The sequence below is a fragment of the Rhamphochromis sp. 'chilingali' genome, assembly GCF_963969265.1.
Source record: "Rhamphochromis sp. 'chilingali' genome assembly, chromosome: 12".
Classification (NCBI taxonomy): domain Eukaryota; kingdom Metazoa; phylum Chordata; class Actinopteri; order Cichliformes; family Cichlidae; genus Rhamphochromis; species Rhamphochromis sp. 'chilingali'.
The window spans coordinates 21,090,848-21,104,339 of NC_137939.1; the positions used below are offsets into that span (position 1 = coordinate 21,090,848).

At 43.7% G+C, this 13,492-nt stretch overlaps 1 protein-coding gene across 1 annotated transcript in view; it reads right to left on the bottom strand.

Annotated features, from left to right (window-relative positions):
• Positions 1-13,492, bottom strand: part of camta1a (calmodulin binding transcription activator 1a) — a 282,179-nt gene that overhangs the window by 153,475 nt on the left and 115,212 nt on the right. The window contains exon 4 of the mRNA XM_080897902.1: positions 7,440-7,507. The gene's annotated coding sequence lies outside the window, so the exon portion shown is untranslated. The remainder of the gene's footprint in view (positions 1-7,439; positions 7,508-13,492) is intronic.

Genomic DNA, 13,492 nt, shown 5'->3' on the forward strand with positions numbered 1-13,492 from the left:
AGCGGGCAGGAATGTCCACCTACTACAAATGTAATGATGTTTCATTAGAATCAACAGTGTCTCAGTCAGACTAAGACAGGTAAGAACAACCTGAGTATTTCATGGTGAGTGAGGCATGTGCACCGGGGAACAGCTTTCTGCATGGTTAGGTAACAACTGACATCAAATAAATAAATGAAGGAATAAAAATCAATAGTCAAGCAAAAAAGGGATGAAAGCAAACTGTGGAGGTCAGCCTGGTCGGTGAAGGTCAAAGTTTAAGTAAATAAAGGAGCTATGAACCTGAATGCGCTGTGTATTAGTGGCCTTGATGTGTAAGGCACACAGCAAGTCAGGTTACTGCTCTTTCGTGGTTGCAAAAAGAGGAGAAGGTGCAAAGGGGTCAGTCCTGCCATTTGACGTTTTTACACATTTTAATGGTGCCAAAAGGCAACTCATCATCTGCTGTACTTCCTGTACTGCAAAGCTCAGTTGGGGTGAAGAAATGGGACAGAATGTGTGCCAGTGTGTGTGCGCGCGTGTGTTTATGCACACTCATGTCGTGCCTGTTCTTTGCTGGTGATTCACCATGCTCTCTGGCAACGGCCCAGGACCTATTTTCTCCTTCTCTTTACATAACAGCGAAAAGTATCATCGAAGCAGTGGTCCTGTCCTTTCTTTTCCTCTCCTCCACCTCCCTCCTCTTCACAGTCCTCTGCCACTTCCTTTCCCCATCCTCCACCTTCCTGTATGTGTGGGAGCTTTAAGACATGACTGCGTTCTGCTCGGTGGTGCTACTACTGTACACCAATAGGATCATAAAGTGACAAGTCATGAACAGACTTTCACAGACCGCACCCAAAGCAGAGAGTGGCAGACCAGATTCTAGGGAATGGCATAGAGAGGTGCGTGGGATGGAAAGCTGTTTAAAATACCCCCAAGGGTTTTCGAAAGGCCCAGGATCTGCTCTCCGCTACACCATATGCCTACAGGACAGCACCCAACTGGGCACCAGGGTATGATGGGCTGAAAATAGGGACTTGCAGTCACAATCCTCACCGTACTGGCCAACACACGGCGATTCGGCACCAACGCTGCAGTGTGACAACGTGAAAGCAAAAAGTACAAAAGAAGGTGGAGAGCAAGGGGGGTTCAAAGGAGAGTATGAAGGCAGAAAAGGGAGAGGAGCTGAAGGGAGTTTGCTTTATGGGGAGGGATGAGGGTGAAGAAGACTATGTGTGTATGTGTTGTGAGTTACAGGGTCTGTGTAGGAGAGATGTGTATGCAGGGTTTAGTCACTGGACTTCTTAGTGACTCAGGTGTGAATAATGTTGGGTCTTCTTTGTGTGTATGTGAGCGAGAGAGAGAGACCCAGGGGGAGAGAGAGCACAGCAAAGTGCTGGGTCGGTGTAGGGCTGGACATCTATGTGTCTGGGTGGCTGAGGGCGAGCTCAGCTGTGTCTATGGCCTGCTCCACGACAGCCAGCCTGCACGCTGCTCACCGGTGCAGAAGCGCTAATTGAATTAAGTCTTTATTATCAGGCTGCAGAGGCAGCACTTCTCCCCATCTCGGCCCGCTTGGCTGACACTTTCTCCTTGAACACCTGCTTGACATCAACTTCCTCCTCTATTTATTTATCCCTTCTCTCCTGTGGCCAGCTACTGGCTGCACTCCTTCCTCCTCTCCACCTCTTTCTCATATTGGCATAACAAACAAGGCTAGGCATGCTTATTTTTCATACTGCTTTTGTCTAGCTGTACTACACAATAATCCTCAACTTGTATAGACTAACTTGGAGCCCTCTACCACAGTCCTAAACTTTAATGTACTAATCTTTAATGTCTATTACCATACAGAAAGTGGCACATAATAAAAAGGATTAATTTCAAAGACAGATCATGCCCTTCCTGGCCTTCAGCAGCAGCAGCCCTGTTGCATGTAGGGGGAATAAAGGCAATAAAACTAGATGATGTTCTATGTTCTTTTGAATGGTCTCTAGTGAGCAAGCTGGCCAGGGTAATAAACAGCAGCTGGGATGCAAACTAACATATATCTAGTCCCCTGTCCATTTCCACTAGCCTCGGGCTCAGGCTGCTTCCCTGGGTTTGGCTTGGGCATTACTTTAAAGGACAGACAACAAGAGGCGCTATTAAGTTGGCTTGGAGTCTGAGGCCCTGGCACTTGGCACAACACTAGCTGTAATCTATTGACCGTTTGCATTCTCCCTCCCATGCCCCAAAACCACAGGACTTTTCTCTATCTGTCAGTTGATTCCATTGCTCACCTCCCTCCATCTCTATCTGCTGTTTACCCACTCTATTTTTCTCTTTTTTTCTCTCTCTTGTCCAATGTCAGCTTAATCCCCCTCCATTCCATCTTTCCCCTGCTCTTTCGTCTGTTTGCGTATGCCCCCCCCCCCTCTTTCTCCTCACCACATCCATCACTATTCCTCCCATCTCCACCTCGTCTGTTCGCTTCTCTTATCGACATGTTTCCATTTTCTAAACTGCTCTCGCTCAATCATATTCACTCTTCCTTCAATGACCATTTTTCATTTTCTCACTTTCATTCACTCTTACGTTATGCTATCAAGGTTCACCTGACTCCTGTCCTCCCAGCTTTCCCAGGTGGGCCTTATTTCACCCAGTCTGCAAGGCCTGTCCTTGTCAGTGCTGTTGACTGGGTGGAAGCAGTGGGGTACAATGACCCAGTGTGTTGTCCCGACACAATGGGACAACCAAGTGTCACTATGCAAACAGCTCGGTTTTTCCCATGATGATTTGGGATGAAAATAACATAAGAGAAGCGGAAAATGCAGATAAAAAGAAGAGGGTGGTCCCACTACAGTGGCTCGCTAAACATTTTCTCCAGTTACATGTCATGCGGGCTTTTTTTAATAGCCCCAGCTTGATTTAGGACGATATCGCAGTCTTAGAGTCTTAATTTCAGTGTTAGCTAATGAAATACCCCCTCATCTTCTATGCCTTTGTTTCTTTATGTATCTCTCTTTGAGCTGTCTCCTCACCCTCTTCCTTTCTCTTTCTCTCTCTCTTGCTCCTGCTGCTCCTGTCCTTTTCCACTCTCCTCTGAAACTCTGCCAGCCAACGAGTGCCACAAAGCATTAGGACCAAACACTATCAGACGCCCTTCTCAGGCACATCCTACACATCTCCCCCCAACACTTATACACACGCACACAGTCACTGAAGGTCCAGCACTTCCTCACACCATTTGCCAAACTTGATGACAGAAACACAGCTTACACATAGGGCTATGGAGGTTTTATTCACAATGACAGACTCACCCAGATACCAAGTCTCTTCCAAAATTGACACACACATGGTATACAGGACTAGCGTGGTTTTTATTCAAAACACACACAGTTTCAGCTGTAATTATGTACACATGGTAGCTCCATATACTCATAAACACCTGCATAATTGCACAGTCATGAACTCTCAACTTTACGTGTATGCACATATCGTGTGCATACACATGAGTAAATTCACGCATAAGCATTAAACACAATCCCCTCTATCTATGTCTTTCCCACTGTCACAGACAGAAATTCACATTAATAGGCACCCTACACAATAGCAAACACCATACACAATCGCAAACAAACAGTCATTAGCAGATCTCAGGCTGCCTCTCAGTTCTTCTCTACTCTGTTGTTGGTGTACCCGCGCCTCTGGGGTGGCGCCACTACTGTAGGTTTTAATAAAAGCATTGTCTTTGGAAGCTGTCTAAAGGGACTTGGTTTCATTTTGGAGTGCTGCTGCTGCTGTTTCTGTTGCTGTGGATGTGGGAGGAGAGAGGGCTATTGCGCTGGGACGTGGGGGCGGCTAGGTTCAGTGTCAATGCAGGGCCCTCCAAGGACTGGTGCTTATTGTTTGATAGTTTCAATATACAATGTGTGGGTGCGTGTGTGTGCATTCGTGTATGTGTGTGTGCGTGAGTAAGAGAGAAGGAGTGTGTTCTGTGGTCATGTAAGCACATGTGTAAATGTATGCGCTCCAAACTAGTGCAAAAGTCAAAGCAAATAGCTGACACAACCCACCACTTCAACTTTCTAACAGCTACAGCTAGTCTACTGTATCGCTGCATACAGTAGACTAGCAGGTGTAAAAGCGGGGTCTCTGTGCTGTGTTTTGCAACGGATTGCTTTTAACCGGTTCAATAAAACAAACAGTGAAGACAAGAAGCACTAATGTGCAACTGCTTCAACATGAAACCATGTGATGTTCAGGGGACGCTCACGATAACGAGCTCTCTCTGTACTACACACAGGTGTCCATTAGCTCTTTGGGCTGACCAATCTGTGACACCATCTAGTCAATAGTTACTCCATCTGTCAGCATTCAAACACCTCTAAACAGCCCCTTAAGGAGATATTTGTGTCATTTATGATGGATAATGAATGCCTGTTCTCAACAGGAGCGCAATGTTATGCCCGTGATGAGGTCACATCAAATGTTATTGTCTAGATTTGGAACCGCAATTCTTTTCCCTTCCTTCTGTTTCTACCTTTCTCCCACAGGCACCTTCAGATCCCATCAACTGAAGCAGTATGGTCACATCTTTAAAAAGCCAAAAGGAAAGAATGAGTATGGCTCTCCGGAAGGATGCAGTAGAGGAAAATCCTAATTGTCCCTTTAAGTGTGTTCCCTCCTGTGGAGTGAAGGTGCGGGGTAACGGCCATCTTAAATCACAGCCTTGCCGTGGCCTTCATTATAGCCATAATGCCAGGCTCTCCCTTTAATGGAAATGGAAGCCAGCGAGGCTGTGGGTGTAAATTAAAGTGTAAGGCCCGAGTAGGGAAAGATTTCCCCAGCTCTGACAGGTGCGGCCTGAATTAGCTGTAGTGCTGTTCAAGCAGTCAGTGGGAGAACACTGGTATTGATTTTAAGCACTGTTGCACTTCCTATCTGAAAGGGAATGTGTATTACTAGAGCTAAGAACATCAATCACTCAGCATTCCACCACTCTCCCCTGGCATGCTTCAGATTTTGAAACGATAAACAAACAGAAACAGACCCAAGCAAAAGATAACACTGGCTGTACTGTTACTGTATGCGCATCAGCATGAACCCAGAGATACGTCTATGCATGTATGAAACAGGTCCACTTCGTTTTATCTTCCTCGTGTTGACAGGATGCCATCTCTATTCAAGGCATGTACAGCATCGCGTGACACCTTGGTCAAACAGCTGGTGTCAGCTCCTTGAGCTCTGACTGTGGCCCACTCCCATCTTTATGACCTGCATGTGTCAGAGCTGTTGCATGCATGCGGTGCAGCCATGTAGCGCTGTGCTTCTCTGTGTATGACCCTGCTGCTCATCTTTGCCTCCCATCATGCCCCACTAACCTGGAGTAAAAGCCCTGGCTGGGGGAGAATTAGCCTACTTAGCCTATTCCCCACAGGGGTCAACCCACACACAGGCATGCACACGGTGCACCCACAATCAGATGCATATACACCTGCCGAAACGCACCTGAAGATTTGTGATGACAAATGATAAGGCATCACTTAAGCACAGGTGTTCCAAGCATGACCTTTCACCCGTGACCTTGAACAGAAAATTTTCATGTAGAGCCTAGCCATCAATCAGCTACCATCAATCACACATATACGCCTCATCCTTTGACTCTCGCCAACCTTTCCTGGCCCCGACATCCATCACTACACCCTACTCTTCCACTGACATCTGGAAAAATACAAACACTTCACAAGCTTTCTCGCTGACTCTCCTGTTGGCAAACACACATACAGAGTAAACACACACATCTTGTGCTGAAAAGACAGGTACTCTAAAACATGAGATGTGTTATTGTGTTGTCAGGTGATCTGTAGATGTACACTAGGAACTGCTCCCTGATGACATATCTGAGATATCAGCACCTGTGCTACGAGATGACATGGGGCTGAAATCCCTGAGCACACTAAGACCACTGCATCACATACAGCAAGTGGTGACAGACTGTGGCCATCACTATACTGAGGACCATTTGTATAGAAAGTCACTGGATCACAAGTCTCTCACATCTCACACAAGAGTCATTTTTAGCCTGTCTTGTGCACTATGATGCCAGTACTGTGACATTTGTAGCTCTCCAGGACCCCAAAACGTGGCCTTTTTTTGATTACGATCCCTTTTTTATTCCTTAAGGTCACTTAAGGTACTAGAGCAAGATAAAAGAATGCGTATACATTGAAGAGGAAATAAAGGTGACTGTAAAGCCAACTACACAGGTCACACGAAAGAAAAAAGTGTGATTTTGAATTCATTTTGGTAAATTAGACAGAAGTGGCTTGGGAAGAAGGAAGGATTCTTGATTTTAAAAAAAGGGTGTGCCTGATGCTCTTTTGGCCTAGAATTAAACCGGAGAACATATTTTAATTGGTAGTGTTTTAATGCAGGACTATTATCAATGTCCCTCCGAGGCAGTGGAAGAGAGGAGGGTATGCGAGCAATCGGTTCTGTGCCAGTAAGCCCAGAGTCCACTTACGCACGGATGAGGTTTGCTAATAATGCCAACACAGCAATTCAAACTCAAAGAAAAAAAGAAGATAAAGAAAGATTTAACATTGATTAGCTTATTCTAAATGCATGAACATGTAAACTTAAGCAAAAGGGATCATGTTTAAATAGGCTGTATATGCTGGAGCTAAGAAAAGATTTTGTGGTCTTACAGTGCGACACTTCTGTTTGATAGTCCAACAGAGGCCAAAGATGCCAACTCTAAAGCTGTATAATACGAAAAAGATTATCCAAATACACTCAAACTGAAATGTATCTAATGCTGTTAAATGTAAAAGGTTGCTATCACAGCTGCATATATTAATAGTCATTATACCATGTATGTTAAATAATGGCATCACAGCCAGTGCTGCCACAGACACATTCTCTGACATTAAACTGCTTTTGCTGAAATTTGCTGAAAAACTGAGGAGGACATGCAAATTGGCACTATATGTATCTGCATATATTAATAAAATAAATTAGGTCCCATGCTGGAAAAACGATTCTATTTCAAATATAGCACTAGCTCTTGGCATTTTGTTCAACATGGGGGTGTAACATCTGACCTAGACAGTGGAGTGGCGAATGTGCAGACAGATAGAGGCACATTAACATAACATTCACAGCAGATGCTGCAGCAGTGCATGTTGTGTTAATTGGAGTGCTAAAAGGCAGTTATTAGTCATTATTAATATTCTATAATTTATCTGCAAACTGTAAACTTTTCTGAACAGCCATCAGCACCCTGTAATATTAAACATCCTACAGTAAACTTGAAGGTAATTTTGAGCCGCGCATAAGGGAAATTGCCTTGGAAAGAAAAAAAAAGGAAAAAACAAAAATGTAAATTTTGACTCACAGAGTGTAATACTTGCAGGACTATAAATCTTAAAAACCCTATGTTTTAAAGAGGGCAGTGAGTGTAATGGTCTTACCTTGTTTTAGGGGATGTCGTTAGCCATTCTTCATGCTTTTCAAATGTTATCAAGTAAGCTGCGATCTCCTGTGAAAAAGAGACGAGAGGAGAAGGAAGTGAGTGAGGCTTAGATATGTCATCTTTAATCACTGTTCTCTTGTGTTTGTTATACATCGGTGAGACTGCTTCATTGATATTCAGACAGTTTAACCAGCAGTGCAAACACAGGAAAGACGGAAACCGGGGCAGTGCTGGGGAGTTCAGCCAGGTAAATGCAGACTGCTAAAAGTAAAATGAAAGACAGAAGTGGAATGCAACTGAGGTCAGATCATCTTCTGAGACTATCTTTGTTACAAAAGCTTTGATCAGGTTCTCCTCAGAGGACATCAAGGTGCTTTCTGAAAGATTGACGTCTCTGTGTTTGAGAGTGAGCAGCTTTTAACATTTTTGGTCCGATCCTCCCCCAAATCCCTTTGATCTGCCCTTGACACTTCTCTATGGATCAATCCACTCTTTAACCTTTGAATGATAATTACACGCCAGTCTCACAATATTGACATGTGTGTGTATTGCTTCTTCAGAAAAGGCAGTAGATCCTTTGGAGTCAGTTGTGTACAGAGATGCTATAGACACCATGCTTTTTTAAAAAAAGCCCAAACTGCCACTGGCATAAATAGAGATACTTCAAACACTTTCATGTTTCCCATGCTTGCCCTGCCTACTGCATCAGTCTGAGTGTAAGGGAGAACACACTGGACCATACCCGGCCATTTTCTCACCAAACTAATGGGCAGAAATAAAAAGCACTTTGGATGCTGGTAGACAACCTAATGATTACCAGCGACAGCCAGTAATTCACTCTTCAGCAAGAACATTTGTCAGACTAGAGAGAGCTAGACACAAGGACAGAGCTGCTGCCATCTTCCACAAAAACACTGTCTTTTCAGTTTATAAGGATGCGTGTCTCACCTCATGTTGGAGTGTCAACAAACCTTTAAGAGTAAATGTGTTTCTAAGATATTGTCTTCTTTGGTTTGTGAGGATAGGGTTTGAAAATAGCTTCCTTTGGGACTAAATGCTGTTACTTCACCTGCCCACACGGGGCAATAATGTCAACAAAAGCAGCAGCTGTTTCAAAAGTGCAAACTGGAAAAATATGACACATCCAGTGTGTGGCAGCATAAAGCAAGCACATAAACCAGGACCATTTCTTCATTTCTTCCATCATTTTCTCTTCAAATTCATAAAAATTCTAAAATATGCACCACTGCAAGAAGGCACCAACTGGGCCTTCAAGGCCGTGTCACAAGTGTGACCTGGCACAGACACTGGCGATAGCCCATGGGGATGCTGCAGGGTGTGTGGTGTGAGGGGTTTCCAGGCTGTCAGGGTTACCAACAAAAAAGCGATGGTAGCATGACTGGCAGTGTTGCCTCCAGGTGCACACTGGGAGATAATGCCCTGTTGATTAAGTTCTTGTTCTCCTGCCATAATGACCGGAGGCACAGAAGCCATGACAAGATGGCATCTTGACTTAATAAAATAACAGAAAGGAGATGAGGCTTTTCTAAAGGAGCTCAGGCAACTTTTGCTATGCAACAGAAAAATAAAACAGCATTGAAAGTATAAGAGCAGACAGTAACAACCTTGTTGATTTAATGAGCAAATAATCTTGTTATATAGACACCAAAACACATAGAGAATGTGTGCTGAGCCAACAACAACAATTACAATATTCAAAGAAAAAACACAAACTAACCAGGTATCAAAAGGCATTACTGTTCTGCATCCATTAAACTGGACTAACGTGCCTGTGATGTTATTTTGTGTTCATTCTGGGAGTTATAAACGGCAACAAGAAGCTCCTTCAGTGACCTTTGTGCCTGTTAGCACGAAGCCCTTTCCATCATTCTTGCCTTTAAAATCCAACCACAGCTCCAGTCTCAGTCGCAGAGGATGAAATAGAGGGCCACATGGTCCCATATTTAGAAAAATTTAAACAAACAAGAAAGAAAGAAAGAAAGAAGCATGGCCCTTCCTCTGGCTCTTTCTCACCCCTCCCTCTCTGAACAGATGCCAGGGATTATTCCAACCCCCCGACCAGCCATAAAGGTGCAATAATCTTATGGTGAGGAAACAAACAAAAACAGACGTGCAGCCATTAAACAGCTGCAAGGAGACAAAGTTTGCATGGGCGGCATAATGAGAGGCTAGCATGCGTTCAGGTTGAGCAAACACACTTGCGGGTTAGTGCAAGAGGGGTGGAGGGGGAAATGGGCAAGCGCTGTGCTGAGCACTGATGGTGTATCAAAGTCAAACCAGCAGCTGTCAATTGGCTCTGGACTCTATCTGCTGACCTTACTGCCTCTGGCCTACGCTCTCTCACTAGGGAAATATTCAGAGGAGGCTCTCTGTACACACAGCTCCATCCACACTCTCCCGCTTAGGTCAGAATCCACCTCGTGCAAGGTTGTTTGTACTTGCATGAGGTTTATGCCTCACCCTCCCTACTGACATGATCTTTGCTGTCATTTTACCTCCTGGTGTCGTTAAAATATACTGTACTGTACTCCTGTATTCGCCATATCCTGAATTAAGGCAACCTTTTTTTCTAAAAAAATGCCAATCAGCAAAAGCTAAGAACTGGAGAGTGAGCAGGAGCAAAACCACCTCTAATTGACACTGTACTTGCAAAAAAGAGGGTCTTTCATTTTCAAGGGGAAAGAACAACCCGGAGCTGTTTGTTGTAACCCAGCCATCTCATTTGTTTCTTTTGTCTCTGTAAAAGCTGCGACACACTGTTAGCGGAGGGGGCTGCCCCAGAACATGACCGAGCAGTCTAACAGTTTCAGGGCTGATGGAGATGGAGAGGAGGGTGTTTATGTGTGCGTGTGTTTCTGTCTACCCTGTTACAGTCACAAGGCCTGATTACTGGTTACCTGTCTGTGCCTGACACGTTATTAACATGCTCCTCAAGCGGTGTCACTCCTGTACTCATCAGTGTGTCTCCCCTTTATTTCTCTCTTCTTATAGCATCCACCCACCCTCTCCTACCTCACCCCCTGTCCTTTTTTTTCTTTCCCATTACCGTTGAGGTGAAAAGGAAAGCCACCATGAGAAAATTTTCATTTTGAGATGACTGGCTTTTACTGTCTTGCTTTTCAAATGATATTTTTCACTCTAGAGGTATAACATTTTCTCCAGAGAGAATCATCTTTTGAAATGTCTACCTATTTGAAATTGGAGATGACACTAACATATTCATCCCATTTCACTTCTTTGGACCAAGAAAGGGGAGCGGGAGCAGTAAACTCTCAGAAAAAAAGTATTCACTATTTGGCTCATCCCTTATTTGAATATGATGTTAAAATTAGATGCAGTGATAATCTTATGGGAACTGTTTGTAGAGCTGATTAGATGGATTTCACCCTTGCCCTTTCTTATTTCCACAAAAGTCAGACAAAGATGACCCCTGTGTTTGATGGAGATATTCAGAGAGGATTCCCTATTCTGGAAGAACTCGTTGCCAGATTGTTTTTGCTGTATCCTCTGATTTCCTGCATTGCCACCAACTTTGATTTATGGAAAGAAAAGAGAGGTGTTGAGAGGACCAGCGCTTCAACATTTGGATGACAGGCCTGATTACTTGAAACAACTGTCGCTGTTCCATTAGAAGGGGAGATAGGAGTCTTTTGGCATTATCTCAGGACAGATCAGACACCTGTCTCTAAACACCATTCATAATGCTTCGCTCTTGTTTCCGCATCCACAGAGCATTTGTGCCGAGAGAAAAATTGAGGGCTGGGAACAATACAAAGCTGGGAGGACAAAACTCTAAGTGCATTTTATTCTGTGCAACTCCTGCATTAAAATACCTTTAGTTACATCATTGTCTGAGAATTGAGTCTTAGTTTTTAAAACCCACAATTTACTAGGCATTATGTAAAAACAGAGTAATGACTTATTTTTCTTTTGGGTGAGCTCTGTTATTTAAAACCAGACTTCATCACCCCAAAAATAGGATTCAACAATTACAGCATATGTTTATCCATTATTCCAGTTACATTGGTTCTCTACTGACACTAATGAAAATGCACTTAATGAATAGCTGTATTAGAAAAACTAACTTAAGCAACAGTATTGATTGCAGTAAAAGCCCGAGCCAATGAAATGAATATGTGAGAGCAAGAGGATGTGAAAGAATAGACGGAGAAAAGTCTGGTTAGAGAGCAGAGCACAGCGCCTCCAGCCTGCCTCATGGTGAAGTCTGGGGAATGCATCCTCAAAGCTTTGACCTTGCCCTACACTTGAAAGCAGGAAGTGAATGAAAGGGGGGGCCATGGGAGGGATATGGTTAGAGGAGCCCTCCCTGATGACCTGGGTTTTACTGTGGAGTGCCAGGTCATCTGATATTTCCTCCAGGGCAGCCCAGGAAACCAACCTGTCCAGGTACAAATGCACTGGCTGGTGTTTGGGGAGGGTGGAAGGAGTTTGCCAAAGTACCAGCTATCACAAGTTTAGACCCAAAAAAATGAAAATAAATTTAAAAAATGCAATTAGTTACAGACAGACAGAGATGAGCACTAGATAACAGAAAAGAGAAAGCGGCTAGTAGAGTTACTGAAAATGTAGATAGTAGAAACTGACTAAAAAGGACAGAGTAAAAAGTTTGAAGTTTAAATGCATTAAAGGTATATCGGTGATTTAATAAGTGTGATTTGGTTCAATTCTGCAAGCAAACATACCTTAGCTGAATCATTTTGAGTTTGTTTTTTTAAATTTATAATTCATGAATTCTTAATGCACTGACAATAACGTATTACACGCTGTATCCATGTAATCTCATACAGCCACATTTCTCTTTTAAGAGAGGAAAAGTGGTAAGGTAGAGTGAATCCATCTGAGCCAACTTTAACCTCCAGCTGCCTTTAAGATTTTCTGAGCATGTCTCATAATAGGATGCAGTTGATCTGCTATCAAGACAAATGGTCAGTACGAGAGAGCGAGATGAGAGAGTTCAGAAAGCAAAAACAACAATAGGGTATGACGCTGTTGACAGCTGCACTTGGCATCTGTTGAAGAGGGGTGAGGCTGTCCTATGAGTACTGTGTTAGGTTTAAAAAATCCCCTCTCCAGCATACTGCTCATTAGAACCTGCATGGGGCTTCCCTTCTGAAAGGGAAGGGTGGAAGTCACACTGTGTCCACTCTGTTAATCCACTGTGACGAGCAAATTAGTTGTTCTGCAGTGGCTGTACCCACAACCTCAAACTATCCTGAAACTTTGGCAACTGATGTAACGGACTGATTTAAGGCAAAAGGTGCATGACCTTGGCACAACACATTTCTGTGAGGAATAGCTGCTTAGCACACATGAACACCTTTACCACAAAAGGGCTTGCAATGTGTTTAAAACACACCTCAGGCGATTTTGTTCTGTTTGTCCATCTAGCTTGCTATGTACCATCTCAGCTCCTGAAGCGCAGCCATACAGGAGGTGGAAAGAGCGAGACAAGCTGTCCACTGGCCTACATTATACATAGTTCTGGAATCAATTTGACATTGATCCTGGATAGCTTAGATGTTTTCCAGTAGTTGGTCAATGCCTCTCTTCACATTTCTGCTCGGCATGCTGGTCATAACTGTTCTGAAATAGGAGGCATTCTCCTGGGGAGACTCACTCCTCAACGCCTCCCTGCTCCCACAATCAATGTTACCTACAGCAGCTGCTCTGCCAGCACTCTCTTTTTTGTTTACTATATCACTTTTGTACACTATATTGTAGTTATGCACAAGAACAAGACTGAGCATAAGTGACAACAGCGGAGAAAGACGAGTCTTTCCTCAGGGGAAATGTGTGTGTGTGTGTATGTAAGGTGATGAGGTGGCTTAATGTTTCCCTTTTCCTTTAATATGTCAGTATCTGTATATTGCAAAGACCGAACAGGTGTTTGCAATCAAGGCTGATCGGTACCACAAAGGTTTTCAGAAGTAAGGAGTAATTTTGCAAAAGGCAATTACAGTAAACACAGAACCAGCAACACTTAACCAGAATTCAAAGAAAGCAAAGAAA